The sequence below is a fragment of the Phyllostomus hastatus genome, unplaced genomic scaffold (assembly GCF_019186645.2).
Source record: "Phyllostomus hastatus isolate PE091 unplaced genomic scaffold, TTU_PhHast_1.1 phas_scaffold_182, whole genome shotgun sequence".
NCBI classification, from domain to species: domain Eukaryota; kingdom Metazoa; phylum Chordata; class Mammalia; order Chiroptera; family Phyllostomidae; genus Phyllostomus; species Phyllostomus hastatus.
In genome coordinates, this window is record NW_025334013.1 from 27465377 (window position 1) to 27485084 (window position 19708).

A 19708-nucleotide genomic window follows, 5' to 3' on the forward strand; every position below is an offset into this window, starting at 1 on the left:
AGGCTCACAGATTTCCATTTGAATCCATCTATTCCCTGCTTGGTGGTTTTTTCTTTCTCTCTCTCTCTTTCTCTCTCTTTTTTTTACCAGCTGTATGAACTTTGGATGTTTTGAACCTCGGTAGTGTTGCTTTCCTGGTTTAAATCCGGAATAATACCACTCATTGATTGCATGGATTTCTTGTGAGGAGTGAGTAAATAAAAGTATGTAAGTGCTCAGCACAGGTTCTGCACCCACCCACTCACTTATTCATCTGGAAGATTTATTAAGCACCTATTTTATGCCAGATCTTGTGTCAAGCATTGGGGCTGCCATAGAGAGCAACATAAGTACAATCTCTGCCCTTAAGGAACTTCAAGGCTTGAGGGGGACAGAGATGAGTAAATAGGTGATTATAGGTCAGAGCTACAATGAATGGAGGAGCGGTGGGGGGGGGGTTTGCTGTGGGAGCAAATAACACAGTTACATTTTCCTGTGCTTGAGTCAGGGCCGTGCCTGTGGGGGAGGGGTGTTGTCACAGGTGTTGCAGGATGAGTTGGCATTGGGAAGTTCGGAAGAGCTTCAGGCAGAGGGAGCAGCAAGATCAGAAACCTAGAGTCAAGAGCTCATGTAGGTTCCAGGACAAAAGGCAGCTTAATGTGGCCAAAGTGCAGAGATGGAAAGAATGATGACAGGGGAGCAAATGGGCCCGAGTGGGGCAACAATGGAGGAGGGTTAGTAACCAGTGGTGACTCAAATCAGGACGGAGAGAAGACAGTGGGGCTGGAGGAGAAAGGACGAGGCCACGTAGAGACTCACTGGGTGTAAAGTCATCAGGACTGTGTTGTGGATTGGACGTGGTGGGTGAGGGAGAAGGAGGAGTCAAGTGATGCCTGATTTCTGGTTGGGCAGATGGGACTCCCCTGAATGGGGAACTGCTGGGCAGGAGGAGCCCTGGAGAAGTTGATGCAGCCAGCCTCAGCCGGGCTCAATCTGAGTTATGTCCTATGGGAGCATATATACTGTGTTAATGGCATTCTCTGGCTTGGGCAACATGGTGTCCGGGAGAGTTCGGCTGGATCATGGGGTCAAAAGCCCAGAAAGTGTCTGGGTTGGAGATGGAGGTCAGAGAATCAAGAGCACAGAAGCTGTCGTGGAGGTGTTGGAAGTGGTGTGGGGGTGGTGCGGAGTGGGAAGAACAGGTTACTCAGGTCTGCTCTGATGCACACCTTAGAGCACCGTGGCCCAGGAAGAGGAACTGCCAGCTGAGACGGAGCAGCTGCAGGGAGAGGAGGAAGAAAACCAGAACACCGGGGTCCTAGAGTTTGTGAAAAGAGGGTGGTCCTAGAAAGAAATGCCTAATACACTCAGATCCTCACTTCCTTGTTCTGGAAGATGGGCCAGTAGCATCTGTCTCAGATTGGTTTTCAGGAGCAAATAAGATCGGAATGACTCTGAGGTTATACTGCTGGCAAGGGGCAGAGCCAGGGTTCCTGCGTGGACTGTGTACCTCCAATGCCCTGGTCGTCCTGTGGCCACCACTTCTTCTGGGAGGGGCTGTGAGAGCCAAGGAGCTCAGAGCCGGTGGGACCTGTACAGGTTCCAGGCTCCACTGAGGGGCAAGACCTCACTGGGGTGTGGTAGGTGTCCTTGCTGGGTGGGAAGAACATTGAGGCTGACAGACCCACCCCTGTGACAGATGCCCTAGCCCCACCCCAAAACCAGACTCTGGGACAGCCCAGCTGGGTCTGGGTACCATATGGGCTGCAAAGCTGCCCCCACCCTGACTGATGGAGGGTGGGCTGCTGGTGTGTGTGTGTAGGTCTGTGTGTGTCCACGTAGCCCCATGTGCATCTGTCTGTGTGGGCCTGTGCGTGTGTGTTGGGAATGACAGCGTCTCCCTCTCTGAGTGTGCCCACATGTGCGCTCAGGGGCTGTGACGTCCATACTTGTGTGAGCTGTGTGTGCTGCATGCCTTCCTCTCTGGACGTGTCTGCCTGTCTTGGCGTAGACCCCTCTCTCCGGTGCACTGAGCTGAGCTGATGTTCTTCTGCCAGGAGCGTCTTATGGGCTGCTTCGCTGTGGGAGGGGAAGGGAGCAGAGGGGCACTCCCACCCCAGCCTGGGATGGGCCAGGCCCCTGAGCAGGGAGCAGCCAGACAACCTCAAAGCAATGACTGAGCTTTGCCTGGCTCAGGCCAGTGGTGATTCCAGAGAAGGCTTCTGTCCTGCTGGGCCCTGTCAGAAGGAAGGGGGCAACACCCCTGCCTCTGGGGGTCTGCAATTGGCCCTTCCCTGCCAGCCATGGAGCCCAGCAGACGCACCCCCCTCCATGCCTACTCCCTGGGAGGCGTCTGACACATGATTTATTCATAAAAAGCCATTATTTGTGCCAAAGAAGAACTGAGCTGCTCGCTTTTTAAGTGCTGATAATGCTCTCAGCCTCCTTGCCTCTCCCCTCCCCTCCCTTCTCCTCTCTCCTCTTATCTTCTGCCTCTCACCTCCTTGGGACTTCCTATCCTTTCTCCTCCTACCCTTTCTTCCCCATTCCCTTCCTGGTCTCCCTCTCTAGTCCTTTATTGTTCTCCTCATACCTCCTCTCCTCCTGTTTTATCCTCCTCCCCACTTCTGCTCTTCAATCAGGGGTGTGAGGCAGGGTCCCTGGAGACTCCGAACCCGTCGTCCCAGGTTGGGGAAGGCTTGCACCAGCCTGGAGCCCAGTGAACCCCACCCTGCACCTCAGCCTTCCCCTCTTCCGGACCAGGGCAAGTTTGGGAGGAGGGGGAGTAGGCTGAGAAAGGCACAGGTTTTGGGAAGCTGTCATAACCAGCTCCCCTATGTTAAAAGGTATGAGTTTAGCGACCCCCCCCCATCATTAGCACCAGCTTCCCAAATGATATTTCATTTAAATAAAGACAGTGCATGGCTATGCAAATGCAGGTTCAAGGCAAAGTCCCTAGACCCCCCTCTTTCCCTCAAGTGAGCCCCCTACGTGCCCCCCATGTAGAAATCTGGAGCTACCATTATTCAGGTGGTGCCAGGAGAGGCGGGCTTCAAGGGAGGCACTCGGGGCCCCGTCACATGATGAGCACCGTTTCCAGATAGGAGGCAGCAGATGTGAGCGCGGACAAGGACACACACAAGGTTCTTAGAAGCAGGCATCACACACCCACCTGTGTGTGTGCGTTCATGCTGGCACGTGCACTCACACACAGGCGTGCACACGGCCACGACACCTACTCGTGCAGATGCAGAGTCCTTCCTCCCCTGAGCACCTGCAGTGGGGGCTCAAACTCTTTTGCCTTTCAGACACCTGTTCGGTCATTCATTCATTCCTTCGTTCACTCCACTCTGCATTTGCACCGCTTTTGTGCCAGCACTGGTGCTGGGCCCTGGAGTGATAGAAATGAACATGATTGGATCATGGGGAGTCAGGGACCGGAGGGGAGGGGGTACTGCAAGCCCTCCCCTCCGCTTTGGGCTGGGGGTTAGGTGACCAGCAGACAAGGGGTTAAGTCATTTGCCATCCAGAGCTGGAGCCATTAGGCCTCCTAATTATGAAATTATCGAGGTCCTCAGGTGACTGCTAATTTCACACACACTGTTCCTCTCACGGCTAATGAACGCCCAGAGAACCCACGCCTTGTCTTTCCTGCTGAACAGTGACCTGCAGTTAATGAGCTCAGGAAGGCAGACAGGCAGCCGGCTGGGTGGGTGGGGCGCTAGGCCTGAGGAGGGGGCTGCTTGCCCTCCTGCCCTCCCTGGCTTCCAGTCCCCAGCGAGGCTTCAGGGCCAAAGCCCAGCCTGAGGTTTCTGCGGGATAGGCCAGGCCAGGGGCTCTTGGGAGCAGGGAAGCAGGGCAGGATGCAGATTTGGGGAGGGCTTTGGGTCACATGATCCTGGAATGAGCATAGGGGTGGGAGCAGAAATGAAATGCAAATGGCAGGGAAAGACCATTTTTGCTTAATTCTGGAGCCAGGTTGGAGACATTTATTAAGGGCTGGGGTAAGGACAGCTTCAGGGGGTGGGATTTGGTGGTGGCTGCTGTCATACGCTGATGCTGGTGACAGTGATGACTCTGGGGGAGGACGGTGCTATTGAGAGTGGCAATGTCAACTGGGGAGGTTGCAGTGCTGCTGGTTGTGATTTTTTTAAGTTTTAATTTTTTTAAAATTAGAAAATAACATAGATTTCCCTGCAAAATATGAAGGAAAAATAAGTAACGCATACTGGCTGCAATCTTAGGTGGGGGCCGTGCAGGAGCCCAGGTCTAGTGATCACATTTCCCCCAAATGGGCATGCAGTGGACCCTGCAGACTGACTGCCAGGTGGTTGGAAGGCCCCATAACCTGCCTGTGGGGAGGCCCCTGCCCCTGCCCCATAACCCCCAAGCCTGGGCAGTGCCGATGGAGTGGCCGCAGGGTGAAGGAGGAGAGCAGGGGAGTGAGAGGCATGGTCTGGGTGCTAGGGGCCTCTGTTGTAGCTTTTTTCTGTCCTAATGGCTCTGAGCAAGCTCCTTGCTCTCTGTGAGCCTCAGTTTCTCAGTGAGTGAGTGAGGAGGTTAGACTAAAGTTGTGCTCACATGACAGGGCTGGGTTCCTCGGGGGTTGTCCTGAGGCAGAAACCCCAGGCTGGGGGACAAGTGAGGAATCCCCTTTGCTCCAGGTTTGTGTATTTTGTGCACAGGGTGCACAAAGGTGGGGTGCACATTACTCCACCCTCCTGAAGCCGCCCCTCTCCCTCAGGAGTAAGCCTGTTGCAGGCTGTGTCCTCTGACAGCTCAGCCGACTCATATCCACTTAGGGGCCTCGGTCTCCCACCTGTCAAAGGTAGGTAATAAACATGTGTGCTCACGTGGGGTGTGACAAAGATCTCAGAGACTGTAGCTGTTACTGTGCGACTTGGGCCTGATCAGTTCTTTCCCCAAGTGTCACAGGGTCTCTTTCTCTTTGAGGCCAGGGGACAGGGTCGGTACCACCATGCTCCAGAGAGAAGAGGGGTTGGGGGGGTGAGACGGAACTCTCCCACCTGCGCATAGGTGCACCCCCGCATCTTGCACCTTCCTGCTTGCCCTGTGTGTATATTGATTGGGTCCATGCAATAACAATGTGACGTAGACGCTTTTATTATCTCCATTTTACAGATGTGAAAACGGAAGATTAGAGAGGTCAAGGGATTATCGCAAAGTCACACAGCTGGAAAATGGCAGAGCCAGGCTCAAACCCAGAGCCCATGGGCCCTTGGGCACTATGTCACACCTTTGCACCACAAAGCGTGCACAAATGCCCAAGTATATGCATGCCACACATATGTACCCCAGCCGGAGACTTCCTTTCTGCCACACCTCAACTGGGTGCACACAGATGCACAGGCCTGCCCTGCCCTGTGCTGAGGCATACACACCCACACACCGCAGACATACTCGGATGTGACTACATACCTTATCGACAGACTTACAAAACTCACATGTATGTGCCTGCTAGCAGATGTCCACACAGAACACATACAAAACACAGGAGTGCAGCCTTAAATGTACAGGCTCTATCACATGCACACAAACACACCTACCCAGGAACGTGGGCACAGACACACACACCCTCTTGTGCACAGATGGTAGCATTCACCTGTGCACATGCACTGACAAACACGAGAAATAACCTCAAAAGAGCATTTATACGCATGTGCACATAGGTGTGCCCCTACAGACACATGTCTTCCACACATAAAATGGCACACAGGCCGTTCTGCATGTGCACACAGGACAGGGCATCCTGGTACAGTGAGGCGAGTGACCTCCTGTGCCGTGGGTGTGTCGGGTGGACGCATGTCCTAAGTGACTATCAAAGTGTCATGGTGTGCGAGGCGCAAGCCAATTAGTGGAGCCTTTGAAAGCATCAGCTCGTTAGAGGGAAGCACAAGAGGCTGGAATTGGCATAAAACATGGAGCTATTTCACTGTCATGGGCGCAGGGGTACAGGCGCTGTGGAAAGGCCTTTGGGCAGAGCTCCCCCCTCCACTCTGCACTTGTTAGTGAAGAAGGACCCTCACGAGGGGCCTTGGCAGGCGGCTTTGATGCTCCTTGAAAGGGGGAGAAGGGGGGCAGTCTTCTGCCAGAGCTGGGCTGGCACTGAGTGAGCGGGGGCTGCGCCAACTGGTGATCAATTTCATGCACATCATAAACCTAAGTGCTTTCTGGAGAGTCGGGCAGATTGCACATAAAGTCCCCCTTCTGTCCCTAGCACACAAGTGGGCGGCTGAGGCAGAGGCTTGGCCTGGTAGGCAGACCTCTGCCAGGCTGCGGGAGACCTGAAGAGACTGCTTCCCAGTGGGAGGCATCCTTGGAGACACGGGGCATTCTCTCAGGAAGGCTGGTATTTCTGGCATCTCACTGGAGATGTGGACAGAGTCAGAGCTCTGGGGTTTGCCAGACTTCTAATGGCTGAGTGACTTTGGAAAGTCAGCTTTGTTTCCCCTGGGTTTCTTCATCTGTAAAATGGGTTGAGGTAGGAATTAGGTGAGTCACTGCCTGTGGCACGAAGTGTCTCAGAGCTGAAGGACCTCCCCGCACACAAATGAGATTATGTTTGCATGTAAATGACTCAGTCTCTGAGTCCCCACCTGCTCACTGAGGGGCCATTTCTGCCAAGCTCCGGGGGTAGGGTGTCACAGGGGCCCACAAACCCGTCTCTCATTGTAGAAGCCCACCCATTCTTCTGTCCTGGTTCTGCCCAAGCTCCTGTTCGTGCACACCTGCCGCCTTTGAACGTGTTGGGAAAACCCTCCTCACCCTTCCTCCCCTCGTGAAATACCAACACCAGGCCACAGGGGTGGCCTCTGACATTCTCCAAGTCCCCTGCCCTTTGGATCAGAGCAGTTCTGGGCTCTGCCTCAAGGCCAAGGTGGCAGGGTGGGGGTGGGGGGATGAAAGGGGTGAAGGTGGAGGGAGCTGTGTTCCTGTTCAGCTCTGTGTCTTGTCATCTGGGCCCCAGAGAGCTGTGCTGGTGTGTAGTGCCTCTCAAACTCATGAAGTCGGTTCCTTCAGCTCCTGTCCTCACCCTCACTCTGGAAGCTCAGATCCAGGCCAGGTGCTGTGCTGGAGTGGGGCCCCCCACTGCCCTCTCTCTTCCCAGTGAACCCACATAGTAGAGGGGTGAAGAGCAACTCTGAAGCCCAACTGCCCAGATTTAAATCCTGGCTTTGCTACTTATAATCCGCATGATGTTAGGTAGCTTATTTACTTTATCTTTGCCTCGATTTCCTCATCTGTAAAATGGGATGATGATGACTACCTCACAGGGCATGTGCTGTGAGAAATCAATGAGTAAATGTAAGTGAAGTACTCGGAGTGGTACCTGGCACACAGCAGCATGAGGTGACTGCTTCCTAGCACTGTTGTCACAATATTCTAGCCACCGTTCTTGTCCCCCCTGGGCTCTTTTCAGAGCCCCCCTCCCAATTCTTCTAGCCACAAAACCAGTCTCCGTATTTATCAGTGGGCTCAAAGCAGAACAGGGAGTACGACAGTTCACAATTCCAGGGGGTGACTTCCATGTTCTAACCCTTGTCACCGCCCCCTCCACCCCGAATTGTTCGGTGCCCCACCTGTGCATCTGAACAAAGCTATCTCCTTTTCTTCTTAATACTTGGAGCTCTGCTGTCTCCGTCTGCTGGGGCTGCTGTAACGACATACCGTAGACCTGGCGGCTCAAACAACGAACACTTACTTCTCACAGATCTGGAGGTTGGGAAGTCCAGCATCAAGGTGCCTACAGCTTTGGTTCCTAGCAAGAACCCTCTCTGGCTTGCAGACTGCCGCCCTCTCCATGTTTCTTCCCACGCCAAAGGCAGTGCTCTGGCCGCTTCCTCCTTTCATAGGGACGCTGATCCCACCACGGGAGCTCCACTCTTCCCATCTCATCTAAACCTAATGACCTCCCAAGGCCCTACCTCCGACACCATCCCATTGGGGATTATGGCTCTAACATAGGAATTTCGGCCTACACAAACACTCAGTGTATAGCACCCACCCAGCTAGGACATCTCATAGTCAGACGCTTCTCCGTGGGCCTGGTATGCAGTAGGCACCGTGGGGACTCAGTGTGGACCTTGTAATAATTAATCCTCACAACTACTCTGTGAGGAACAGACAGTCATCAAACTAGAGGTGGGGAAATAACACTCAGAGAGGGCTGTCTTAGATAGGCTGGGAGACACTACACTGTGCTAACAAGCAACCCCTAAATCTCAATGGATAAACACAACAAAAGTTTGTTGTTTGCTTATGCAAATCATGCTGGCACCTCTCCAGGCATCACTCAGGGCTGCTGTCCTTGGTGGGTGACTCAGCTTTCCATGCTACTTTGATCTTGAGGATCCACCATCTCAAAAGAGGCTTTCTTGGTTGCTGCAGCCCCTGGAAGACTATGTACTGGCCCTTGTATGCTTTGGCCAGGAAGTGACCCTTTCACCTCTGCCCACAGCTCATTGGCCAGGAGCGCTCACATGGCCCACTTACCGGCAAGGAGCCTGGGAAATGTAGGAATCCATGTATGCAGGAGGAAGGGTGGAGGTGATGCTGTGTGTCCAGGCATGAACCAGGCAAGAAGGGTCCTGGAGCTTAGGGTGAGAGGAGGTTCTGCCAGATGGGGAGGAGAAAAGAGGCTTCCTTTTCCTGGAGTGGGCTGGATCTAGGCTATGAAGAAGGGTTGCAAGATGGGTTTGGACAGGCAAAGGAGAGAAGGAAATGTTCCACGTGGGGACAGAGTAAGTAAACATGCAGGAGGTAGAAAAGCATACGATGACTCCAAGGAGCAATGAGAACATCCTGGCTTAAGTGGGTCTGTCTAGGGAAGATGGGGAAGGTGAGGGTGGACTTCTGGGGCCTTAGAGGAAGAGATGTTTTAGGGGCAGAATTGATGAACCTGCACACCCAGAACTGATGAACCTGCACACCCACAGGTGTGGCTGTGGTGGGCTCTGGTCTGACTTTCAGGTTTCTGGCTTGCGAAACTGGGAGAGGAGGTGCTAGTCATCAAGCTGGGGAACGCAAGAGGAGGAGTGGTGTGGGGTCAGAGGGAAAGCGCGGACCACGTTGCGTTTGAGATAGCCATGGAACATGCAGGGAGGGGCCAGGAGTCTGGTCCCAAGCTCTGGAGAACGAAGTGGGCTGGAGTGGAGGATCAGGAGTATAGGCACACCGATGGTGGTGGATGGTGACAGAAGCCTCAGGCATGGATGACACCACCCAGGGGGTGTGTGAAAGGTGAATGGAGAAGGGGATCCAGGACGGAGCTCTGGAGGGCAGGCTTGGGAAGCACGGGCAGAGGTGGAGTCCAAGAAGTTGTAGTGGTCAGAGCTGTGGGAGGTGTCATGGGAGCACAAGGGAGCCAAGAAGAGAGGACAGGTCAGTTGTGCCTGACACTGCCCTGGCATGCAGATGAGGTGTGACCATGGGATTTAGTGACAAGAAGATTGCTGGTGACCTTGGCCAGGATTGTTTCTAGGGCATGATGGGTACAGAAACCAGCTTGGAGTGGATTAAAGAGCAGCTGTAGACAACTCTCCCAGAGGTTTCCCTGCAGGGCAAGGAGAGAGCTGGTCCTGTGCTGTCAGGGAGAGTATTTCTTTACCTTTAATTTTCTTCATGTTGTTGCTGTTGTTTAAAGAAGGAACAGACTTGAATATGTTGGTAGCTGACAGGAAGGAACCATTAGGGAGGGAGAATCAGGGGCTCCTGGGCAGTGGGGGACAGTGGGAGGAATCTGGGACTGGGAGTGGGGAGTTGGGATTTGTCTAGAACGTCACCACTCATAGGTGAGCCGTTGGGGCAGGGCTGTGAGGAAGCCAGGAAATTACAGTCGCGGAGGCTAGAGGGTCTCAGGGAGACTCAGGACATTGTGGGGCGGCACCACTATACTTACAGTGTAGTAAGACACAGAAAAAGGGCAAGCCCGGGGAGCAAAGAGATGAGGTTATACAAAGTCAGAGAGAGGTTAGAGATGCCCAAAGATAATCGGAAATAAAAGACTCCGGAGGAGAGGAAGAGAGCCGAAGAGAGGGAGGGTGAAAGGAGGGGCTAAGGCTCAGGAGAGGACCCCTCCCAGGAGCACGTGGGCGGGGCTGGGGAGTGCCTGTGGAAAGAATGTGCGCTTTTCCCCCGGGGACCCAGAGCCAGCCAGGAGCTCAGCCCCTCTCCTAAAGCCAACCCAGCCCAGGTGTCCACCTAACCGCAGCCACGCAGATGCCCGGGCCTCTTACTTTCTGTGGCCCCGGGGGTCCGGGAGGGGAGTCTGCCAAGCTCTGCCTCCATTACAGGAGCACCAGATGTGCAGCTCAGAGCTGCTGGTCCTGGGCAGAGCAGAGCCTGGTCTTCGCCGGGGCAGTTCAGGCCTCTAGCCGCCCGACAGGTAATGGCCCTGAATGTGGACAGGCCTCAAGAGAGAAGAAGGTTGCAGCCAAGTGCCTGTGCCCCACCCCTCACGGCCCCAGCCCCAGGCTCTCATGACTCCTGGGGCCTAGGCCACCCTGACATTCACCTAATGGTCTTCCTGCTTTGATGAGTGGCTCTGCAGAGGTGCTGCCACGGATCAAATTAAATGTGAGCCAAGTAGGCAGGCTATGGTGAGAGAGGAAATACCACATTTACATAGCCTAGCGCCAGGGCAGGGAGACCCAGACCTAGAGAGACAGAGATCAGGCACTCAGGGAGAGGTAGAGGGAGTCAGAGAGGCAAAGACAGAGGTGAGGTGGGGGAGAGAGAAAGAAGCAGCACAGAGGGTGGGGGAAGGTGGGCGGGGCAGTGGGGAGTAGGGGAGATCAATACAGGTACAGGTTCTTGCCACCTCTAGGCAGGTAACTTCTGCCTTGCCAGGCCCAGCCAGCTGGCCTCAGAGATAGGTAAGATGGTGGCCCGGAGCCCAGGATGCAGCTGAGCCTCCCTCCTGCCCGACTCCCAGCTGAGTCTCCAAGCAGCTCCCCTCACCCACCCAGACCCCACAGCTGGGATGCAGCTGCTTCCAGCATAGCCCTGGTGGGTGTGGCCGTGAGCTCCCCCTCAGTTCACTCGGGGACATTCCTGCTGTCCCAGCAAGAGTGTGTGTGTGTGTGTGTGTGTGTGTGAATGTGACAGTGAGAACAGAGGTGTGAGCATGTGCCGCACCTGCACGGAATCTTCTCTGTGCGGGTGTCGGCTGTCACCAGGTATGGGCCCTCTGAGGACATCAGTGGGTAGTTTTTCCTTCCTCTTGAGTTGGAGTCAGGCCTGAAGGCCGGGGTTGGCCCAGCGGCTCCCACCCACGGCCCCTGAATCCGTGTGCAGAACACATGGGGTGCTGGCGTTCAAGCTACAGTGACAGTGCCAACAGCCCCTCCTGCCCCTGCTAGAGGCCTTGTCATGGCCTCATAGCAACTCCAGGAGAAAGCCACTAACATTCTGCCCACTTCACAGACAAGAAAACTGAGGTTCCGAGAAGGGAAGTGGATGAGTCAGAAAGGGCACAGCCCAGACACAAACCCTGGACTGTCCCATTCAGCCCAGTTGGTCTTTCTGTGCTTGGTCTTCTGTGCGTCTCTCTGGGTGCCTGTGGCCCCTGACAAAGGCTGGGTCTGGTGAGCTCAGAGCACTCTGCACAGGCCTGTGCTTATTGGGGTTGACAAGGGCTCCCTCATCCTTCCCTCAGCTTCCTAACCCGTTCCCCCCTGAACCGCCCCGTCCTCCCCCTTCAGCCTCGCAGGCCTGGGCCGGACACCTTGGAGAGTACTCTCCTCATTAACGGTGTTCACCGAGCACACGCTGTGTGCCAGACAGGAAGTGTGCCTTTTACATAGGTGTCGTGGCACCCTCGCTTCGACCCCAGGCAGGGGCACCATCATCACTCACATGTGACACGTGTGGAAACGGAGGCTCACGTAGGGTAGGGAGACGAGTTTGTTCAGAGTTGGTGTCTGCGTGGGTTCAGCCCCTTTTTCCTGAGAGTCCCTGTCCTGTGTCACTGACACAGACTTGCAGATGTCCAAGGAGGCCAAAGGGTGTGGAAGGAGAGGCTTCCATGCACGAGTGTGCTTGTGTGTGAGCCTGCACATCCATGAGGGTGTGCAGGACCCTCCCCTGTGCTGGTGTCTGTCAGGCACCACCTCACCTGCTCAGCTCCTTGTGATTTTACTGCCGGGATAGATTATGTCCCCATTTTGGAGTGAGCAAACTGAGGCTCCAGACAGGAGGTGACAGCAAGTACCAGGTAAGGCTAGTTCCTGGACCCAGGTGTCCAGATTTCCAGCTCTTTCCAACACCCGAGGCTCAGGTTGGCCCCGCCCTTTCCTCCTCGGAAACTCCCACTTGGGGCTCCACCTGCCCACAGGAAGCTAGAACCAGGAAAGCGCCTGCTGGCTCCACTGAGAAGCCCTTCCCCCTCACCCACGGGGTCCAGGGCGGCTTTTACTTGGAAAATAATTAGAAATCTAATTCTTATTTCTCCCACTCCGCTAATTGTCTGTGGACAATTTGATTGTAACAGTCGTCACTGAAGCAGAAAAACCACCTTATTTCTGCCAGACATCCTCCCTGCAATTAACACCAGTAACTGCCTGCCTCTTCTCTCACCTGCAGAGACCCAGGGCCTGGGGCGGGGTGGGGGGGCTCACCTTTCTGCTACCCAGCTTTGGCCTGGACACAGCTGGGAGCAGGCCTGGCCACAGGGTAGGGGATGGGGCAGGGGCAGGTGCCCGGAGATCTTTAGAGCAAGGGGCAGGGGTGGGGAGGTGGAGAGAGAAATGAATGAGAATATTTGAGCATTTGGGGAAAAGAAGGAGGGAGAGATGGAGGCCCAGGCCCAGGAAGAAACAGGAAGGCAGCAGATTAAGACCCAGGTCAGAAATGAGGGAGAAGAAAAGGCAAAGGAGGGAAGAAAATTGCCAGTGGGGTTCAAGCTGAGGCAGCAGGAGCCAGGCCCCCCAGCCCAGACCGTCTCTCTGACAAGGCAGGGGACACGCCTCTGAGACAAAACCAGACAGTGTTTTTAGGAGCCAGCTGCTGATGGCTCCCCAGAGAGCCCAGCCTCCAGTGGGATGTGGCTGATTAAGAAAGGAGGGAGGGGAGGAGGGGTGGGGCAGGAGTGGTGTGGGGGGTAGGAAAGGTGAAGGATCTGAGACCAGATAAGACTGTGGGGTGGGGGGCAGGGGACTGAGCATGAGGAAGCACACAGTCAGGGACTGACCTGTTGATCAAAACTGGAAAGGCTCCCACCTGCGCCCACCCTCCTCTCCCTGGGGGCACAGACCTCGGTGGGCAGGTGCTATCCGTTTCTACCCCAGTCTGCCTACACCTTGTCTGCAATGCCTGTCCCCCACCCTGTCCCCCTTTCTCCCTTCCTGGGCAGGAGCCCTGATCACACATGGCCTGTGAGCTGGACGAAGAGCTCACAGTGGTCCCCTTTGCCCCTGTGCTGAAGTCCAGTATGGGAGGCAGGAGGGAGAACTTACTGGCTGTGCGGGCACCAACCAGCTCTCAGATGCCTCTGTAGGGCGTCTGCCCCAGGGTGGGTGCCCCAGGTGGCTTTCTGGGTGCTCCATGTAGGGGCAGGAGTTGGTCAGCCCAGCCTCTCCTATGGGGAATCCTGAGCAACCTCTTCTGCCATCACCCCAGGGCTCTGCCTCAGCCCCTTTTGCTCAGCCTAGTCCGGAAGGTGAGTGTGGGCCTGAGAGGCAGGCAGCCACGTGGAGGGGCCTGGGGCCTGCACTGGGGTGGGAGAGAGAAAGGGAGAGAGGAAGGGGAGCTTCAGCTCAGAGCCTCCGCCTCCTCTTCCCTCCACTGGTTCTCAGCCCTCCCTACTTTCCCCTCCCAGGCTTGTCAGGGGAGGATGTGAGGGGGTGCGGTGGGGGGGGCTCCTGTCAGTCTGGAGCTGGAGAGCTCCCCAAGCTTCATTAACATGCAAATTAGCAAGTTCTGACTGGCTGTGGCTGCGGCAGGCAGCCACCCCTCCCAGCCCGGTGAGTGTGTGTGTGTGTGTGTGTGTGTGTGTGTGTGTGTGTGGTCTACAGCAGGGAACAGCTCTCAGTGCTCTGGACTTCACAGACAGCAGTGTCTGTGTCTCACACACCCGTGCACACACACCTACACAAAGACAAATACACACAATACACATACACACAGATGCATACATACTCACACATATGTAAACATTTGCACACCAGACCAGTGGACACTCCTGGTCATAGCCAGCCAGCCACATATCTACAGCTTAAGGATGCCGTGGACACACAATCACAGACACACAACGTCACCCAGTGACCACACCCTAACCTGTCTCAAACAGGCATATCAAGCCCCACCTTTCAAACGCACAATATTTTACACCCTCACATGCAGAGTTGCACACAGGGATTCATCCACAAAAACACTGCCCCCACACAGCTACCCAGGTACACACACAGCCCCAATCAATCACACAAAGTCACACCCAGGCACACAGCCCACTGAGAGGCGGGCACTGGGTCCTGTTGTGACCTCTCTGAGGGAATTGACTACGACCAGCCCGTGCCTCCTCGCCAGCCCTTAAGTTGAGTTTCTCGTACTGTTGGCCCCTCTGCTTGGACCCCTCACCCTGAACCTCCTTCACTCAGCCCATTTGTACTGTCTTCCAGCTATCACCTGGCTAGACAGCTTGCCCTGGCCTCCCTCTGTGAGGTTGAGCCCCTTCTGTGGCCACATAGCTCCCCCTGGCTTCCCTAGAGAGTGGCCTTGATCGCCCAGCACTGAAATTGCCGGTTGATGTGTCTGCCTCAACCAGGCAGGGAGCTCAAGGGGGCAGGGCGGCGTCAGTCAGGCTGGTGCACTGCTTGTCCCCAGTCTCGGCTGGCGTGTGCCCATCCATGCTGCTTCCATGACAGGGTGGAGCAGGAGGCAGCAGCGATAATAGCACAGATAACTAACACTTACATGGCCATATACGCAACGATCCTGTGAGAGAGTTTTTATTATCAACTCCATTGTCACAGATGAGGAAACTGAGGCACAGAGGCATTAAGGAGCCTGGCCAAGATCACTCAGCCGGTAAGTGGCAGAGAGAACTGGGATCTGAGCTCTGGTTGTCCAGCTCTGGACTGCCCTGCATGTGCCCTTTCCCAGGACACCAGGCAGAGACTCAGAGGGATGCGGGGCAGTTACAGGGGGTGGGGCGCTGGAGGTGGGGGAGGAGCAAAGCAGCAGAAGGAGTTCCCCAGTCCTGAGGAATAGAAGGGGGTTCTTGACCTCTGAGAGGAGGGTGTTTGCTCACTCACACCTGTATGGAGACTCTGGGCCGTGGGATCCTAGGGCATCAGGGCCTAGGAGATTACCCAGGACACCCCATATTTTAGAGAGGGGGTGACTAAAGACAGAGTGGTCCCGGGTCAAACCTGACTCCCTTTCTTCAGTACCTGCTGCATGCTGAGCAATCACCTCTGAATGATCTACGGTACTTTAATCCTTCAGTGTGGTGGGTACTTATTAGCTCAATACATCTGCACATGCCCAAGGCCAGTCTGGTGGATGCCTGTGGCCATGTCTGTAGGGAACCATTTTCCCCTTATGCCAACCCAACTTTTGGAAGGGAGCTGCCATGTTTTACAGATCCCCTGAGCAGCGCTGATGGTTTCAGTGATGGACACATGATTCACATGGGCCAATCAGAGCCCTGACTTGAGAGTTTTGAACTTGGGGTTAAAGTGAGGCTCTGGAGTTTTCAGCAGCTCAGATCCCCTTCTGCAGTGGGAGGAAGGAAGCTGGCCAATGCACTGAGGGGAGGGGAGGGAGTTGGCCAAAGCCCACTCGTACCGGCACAGCCCTGGAGCTTCTACATGCCCTTGGCTTACTGGACAGTATCCAGCTGGTTCCACCTAGCTTCACCTTGCCCAAGCCCATCCTCCATTGCTTCACCACCCCTCCACTTATCTAGGGCCCCCCATCGCTCCGGAAGCTCACGACCCTTGTCAGGGAGATTGAAGCCAGGCAGGAAGGGGCTGTGCCCATTGGGTAACCCAGGAGGTGCGGAAGCAGGACTCAGGGCATAGTCAGCCTCATTCCTGATGGACGGCCCTTGACACAGAGTGGTCCTCACCCTCACCCTGCCCAAGGCCAGTGCCCACGTCTGCTTGTTCGCATACACGGAAGACACTCACTTCCATCTGTGAAATGAATGGAAGGATGGGCGAGCTGACTATGTCTCCGGCCCTGGCAGGCTATGAGGCACCCCCTCAGTTGCGTTAACAGTGGCTCAAGACTGAAGCCCAGCTGCCTAGGCTCGAGGGAAAGACCCTGGGGAACAAGCAGAGACATTTGGTGAGAGCGGGTGGGAGGAGGAGTGGCCTATTGATTAATCATTCAAAATGTCATCAGGCTCCATGTCAGCTGTTGAGCTGGGACTCAAACCCAGGACTCTTAACACCCCTGGACTTCTAGGCCCCACAGTTGCCTTTCTGAATCCCTTAGAGAGAATTCTTCGCTCTGACCATTTGCTTCTTAAGTTGGAGTTGTCAGGGCTGACTGAATGGGGCGCGACGCAGCCTGCCCTGGCCCCTGGGCCCCCACCTTTCCCAGACCCAGTGTGGGCTCCAGGAAGGGTCCAGTCATGACCCAGCCTCCCAGTCTGAAGGCTGCTGTTAGGCCTGTTGCTTATGTTCTGGGCTTTTTGATCTAAGAGAAGGCCTCATGTCTCTGGAGAGATTAAAAAAAAAAGGGGCCAGGCCTGCCCCGTGGGCCAGAGGCCCTGAGTATCCTTTGAGATTGACCCCAAATTCTGCTGAGGTAGGACGGAGGTGTCTGTGTTTCTGGCTCTGGTTCCTCAGCTTGGCAGCTGCCGGTGGCATTTGGCACCGACAAGGCAGGAGCACAGCATCCAGCTGCGGGCTCCGGGGGTGAGCACTGTTGGCAAGCCAGGGCAGCCCTGCCCAGCCCTGGAAGCAAAGGGTTAACAGGCTGGGGAAGGAGGGAGCAGCAGTCATTTGGCTAAGGAGTCTTGTTAATTGATTCCCTCATTCCCATTTGTTCCTGCTAAAGAGAGACAGATGAGAGGGAGCCCGCCAGGCCTGTCTTGGCACCCGGCAGCTTGGCTGGGCACAGCTGTGCTCCTGGCTCTGGTGTCTCTATGGGGGGAGGGGCTGGTCACAGCGGAGGTGAGGAGGTGGGTCAGTCCCATCCCCAGCCCAGTGCCCTCTGCTCACCCTTGGTACAGGCAGGGACATCTCAGAGTGTCTTTGAGAGGGCAGGTCTTTTCTTTTACCCTGTAACACCTCTTTGGTCTCTTGGCCTGCACTGTCGCCACTCATGGTCTGGGAGCTCCCTCACCAGGAGCTGTCAATGGGTGCCTGCCAATATGGGGCCCAGGCAAGGTTTCTGGCTGGAGGAAGGTCAGCTCTGGCCTGTCTAGTTGAGTTCTGTGGCTTTGAGAGGCAGGCTGAAGTCATGTCACAAAACTGGCATCCTTGCCATGGCCACAGGCTCTAATCTGAATCCCCTGCCTCAACTTTTTTATCAGCTTCTGCCTCACCTTCAACTCAGCCAAGCTCTCTGATGCCTGTTAGATTGGGCTGTTTGGAATCGTGGCTGACAGGGGCCCTGCCAGTTACCCCAGGAGCATGTCATAATGCAGTCAAGCATGGAGACTCCTGAGTTCAAATCCTGGCTCCCTCACTTACTATCTGCATAATTTGGGCAAGGCATTTTTTTTTTATCTCTTTGAGTCCCAATTTTATCACGTGTAAAGTGGCAGTAATACTTGTACCTACCTGTGGTAGATGCAAAAGTGGCCGCAATTCTCCATCCCTCTCTGAGCACGTGCTGTGGCAGTATCACTTTGCAGCTTCTCCCGTCCCCTTGAATCTAGGATGGCCTTGTGACTAACACTGTCCAACGGAAGGTGGTAGAAGTGCCAGTGCCAGTTCTGAGCCTAAGCCTCCAGGGGCCCTGCAAGCTTTCATTCATCCTCTTGGAACGCTGCCCAGCTGCTGTGTGAAAAAGCTTGGGCTATCCTGCTGGATGAAGAGAGACACATGGCTCAGCCACCCCCATCACCTAGATGACAGCGAGGCAACTCCCAGAAGCGGAGCCACTTAACTGAGTAGCAGCTGCCCGCAGCTGCATGCGTGACCTCAGCCAAGACCAGAAGAACAGCCTGGCTGAATTTCCGAACCATAGCATCATGGTCTTGATGAGCGGTTGTGGTTTTAAGTCATAAATGCTGGGGTGATTTATTACACAGTGAAAGCTAACTGATACACTGTCTCAGATCCTTACTAGGTGGGAAAATGAGATAAGTAAAGTACCTAGCAAAGTACCTAGCAGAGTGTCTGGCACATAGAGGTGATCAGAAAGTGGAGCTTCCATCACTGTTGTCCACTGCGGCCACAGCCACCACAAATTAAAGCTGAGACTGTTCTCTCATAGGCACCCAAAGGGACTCCCTTTGACCTACCCATCTCTGTAGGAGTACTGAAAATGGTAGATGACATTACTGAGCACACACACCTTCTGTGCCAGGCTCTGTAGCAGCTATTTTACATACATTATCTCATCTAATCTTCACTTGACCTTGTGAGGGAGAGACACTCTCATTAATACATTATTTTATTTTCCACGTTCACCATTTTAAACCCGAGCAAACTGAGGCTGGGAGATGTGAATTCTAATCTATCCAGGGTTGCACAACTTGTGAGTGGCTAGAGAGCTTCCGGCTCTTTGGAAGGCAATTGACAATCCCTGCTTTTGTCTGATCTGCAGTTCAGCTCCCAGATGTCTGGCAACCCCAGTCTCTGGGGACATAAGGGTTTTTCCTCAAACTTTTACCAGATTTTATAGTTGATCCCCACAGCCACCATAGAGCTTGCTCTTCCAGCCTCCGTCACACACTGGCAAACCCTGCTGAAGCCTCATCCTTTTGTCTGTTGGGTCAAAGCTTTCTGTCCTTTGCTCGCAGTAAATGACTTTTGGGACCATAGGCCTTTCTCTGGCTGTCCCTCCTGGGTCTCCACATGACAACTACTCAGTTTTCCAACTTTTTGCAAATTTTTCCTCATTCTCATGGTTCCCTTCCATCTCTCTGATGGGAATGGAGCTGAACACTCAGACCATGCAAGGGGCATTGGGAGCATTATCCGCTCAGCATCCTTCCCTTCCCTGGGAGCCCTTCCCTAGCCTCCTACAGCCCTGTGACCGCAGTGTGAGCTGCTGCATTCTCAGAGACTCTGCCTCTGGCCATAGTTTATTGGCCCAAGGGTGGAACATAATTTAAACCTAGACAACTAAGTGCTCCGAGTTTTTCAACTGGAGATGAAAGAGTCAGTCTTTCTTGGAAGTTATAGGGTATAAAAATGGAGAGGACGCTATTATGAATTTTTCATATTTTATTTTTTCTGTTTTAGACATATTTCATTGCTTTTGCATTTGAATACTTTTTAGAATAATAAATCTTTTTTTAATATATATGTGCTTTTGGAGTAGTCTTTTTCCTCTTCACAAACTTCATTATCATACGGTGGTCAAGCCAACACTACGGAAGAGAAAAACATTAAAAATAAGGTTTGATCTCTCTTTTTAAAAAAAGCTGGAGGACTCGGGGTTTCCTGCTCAGGGGAGAAGTGCATCTGCAGTCGGGGTGGACAAGCTGCCTGTGGGGAGAAGCAGAGAGCAGAGCAGAGCAGAGCCAGCAGCGCGTCAGGCCCAGCTGCCCGCGGGTCATTCCTGTGTGCATTCCTGTGTGCTA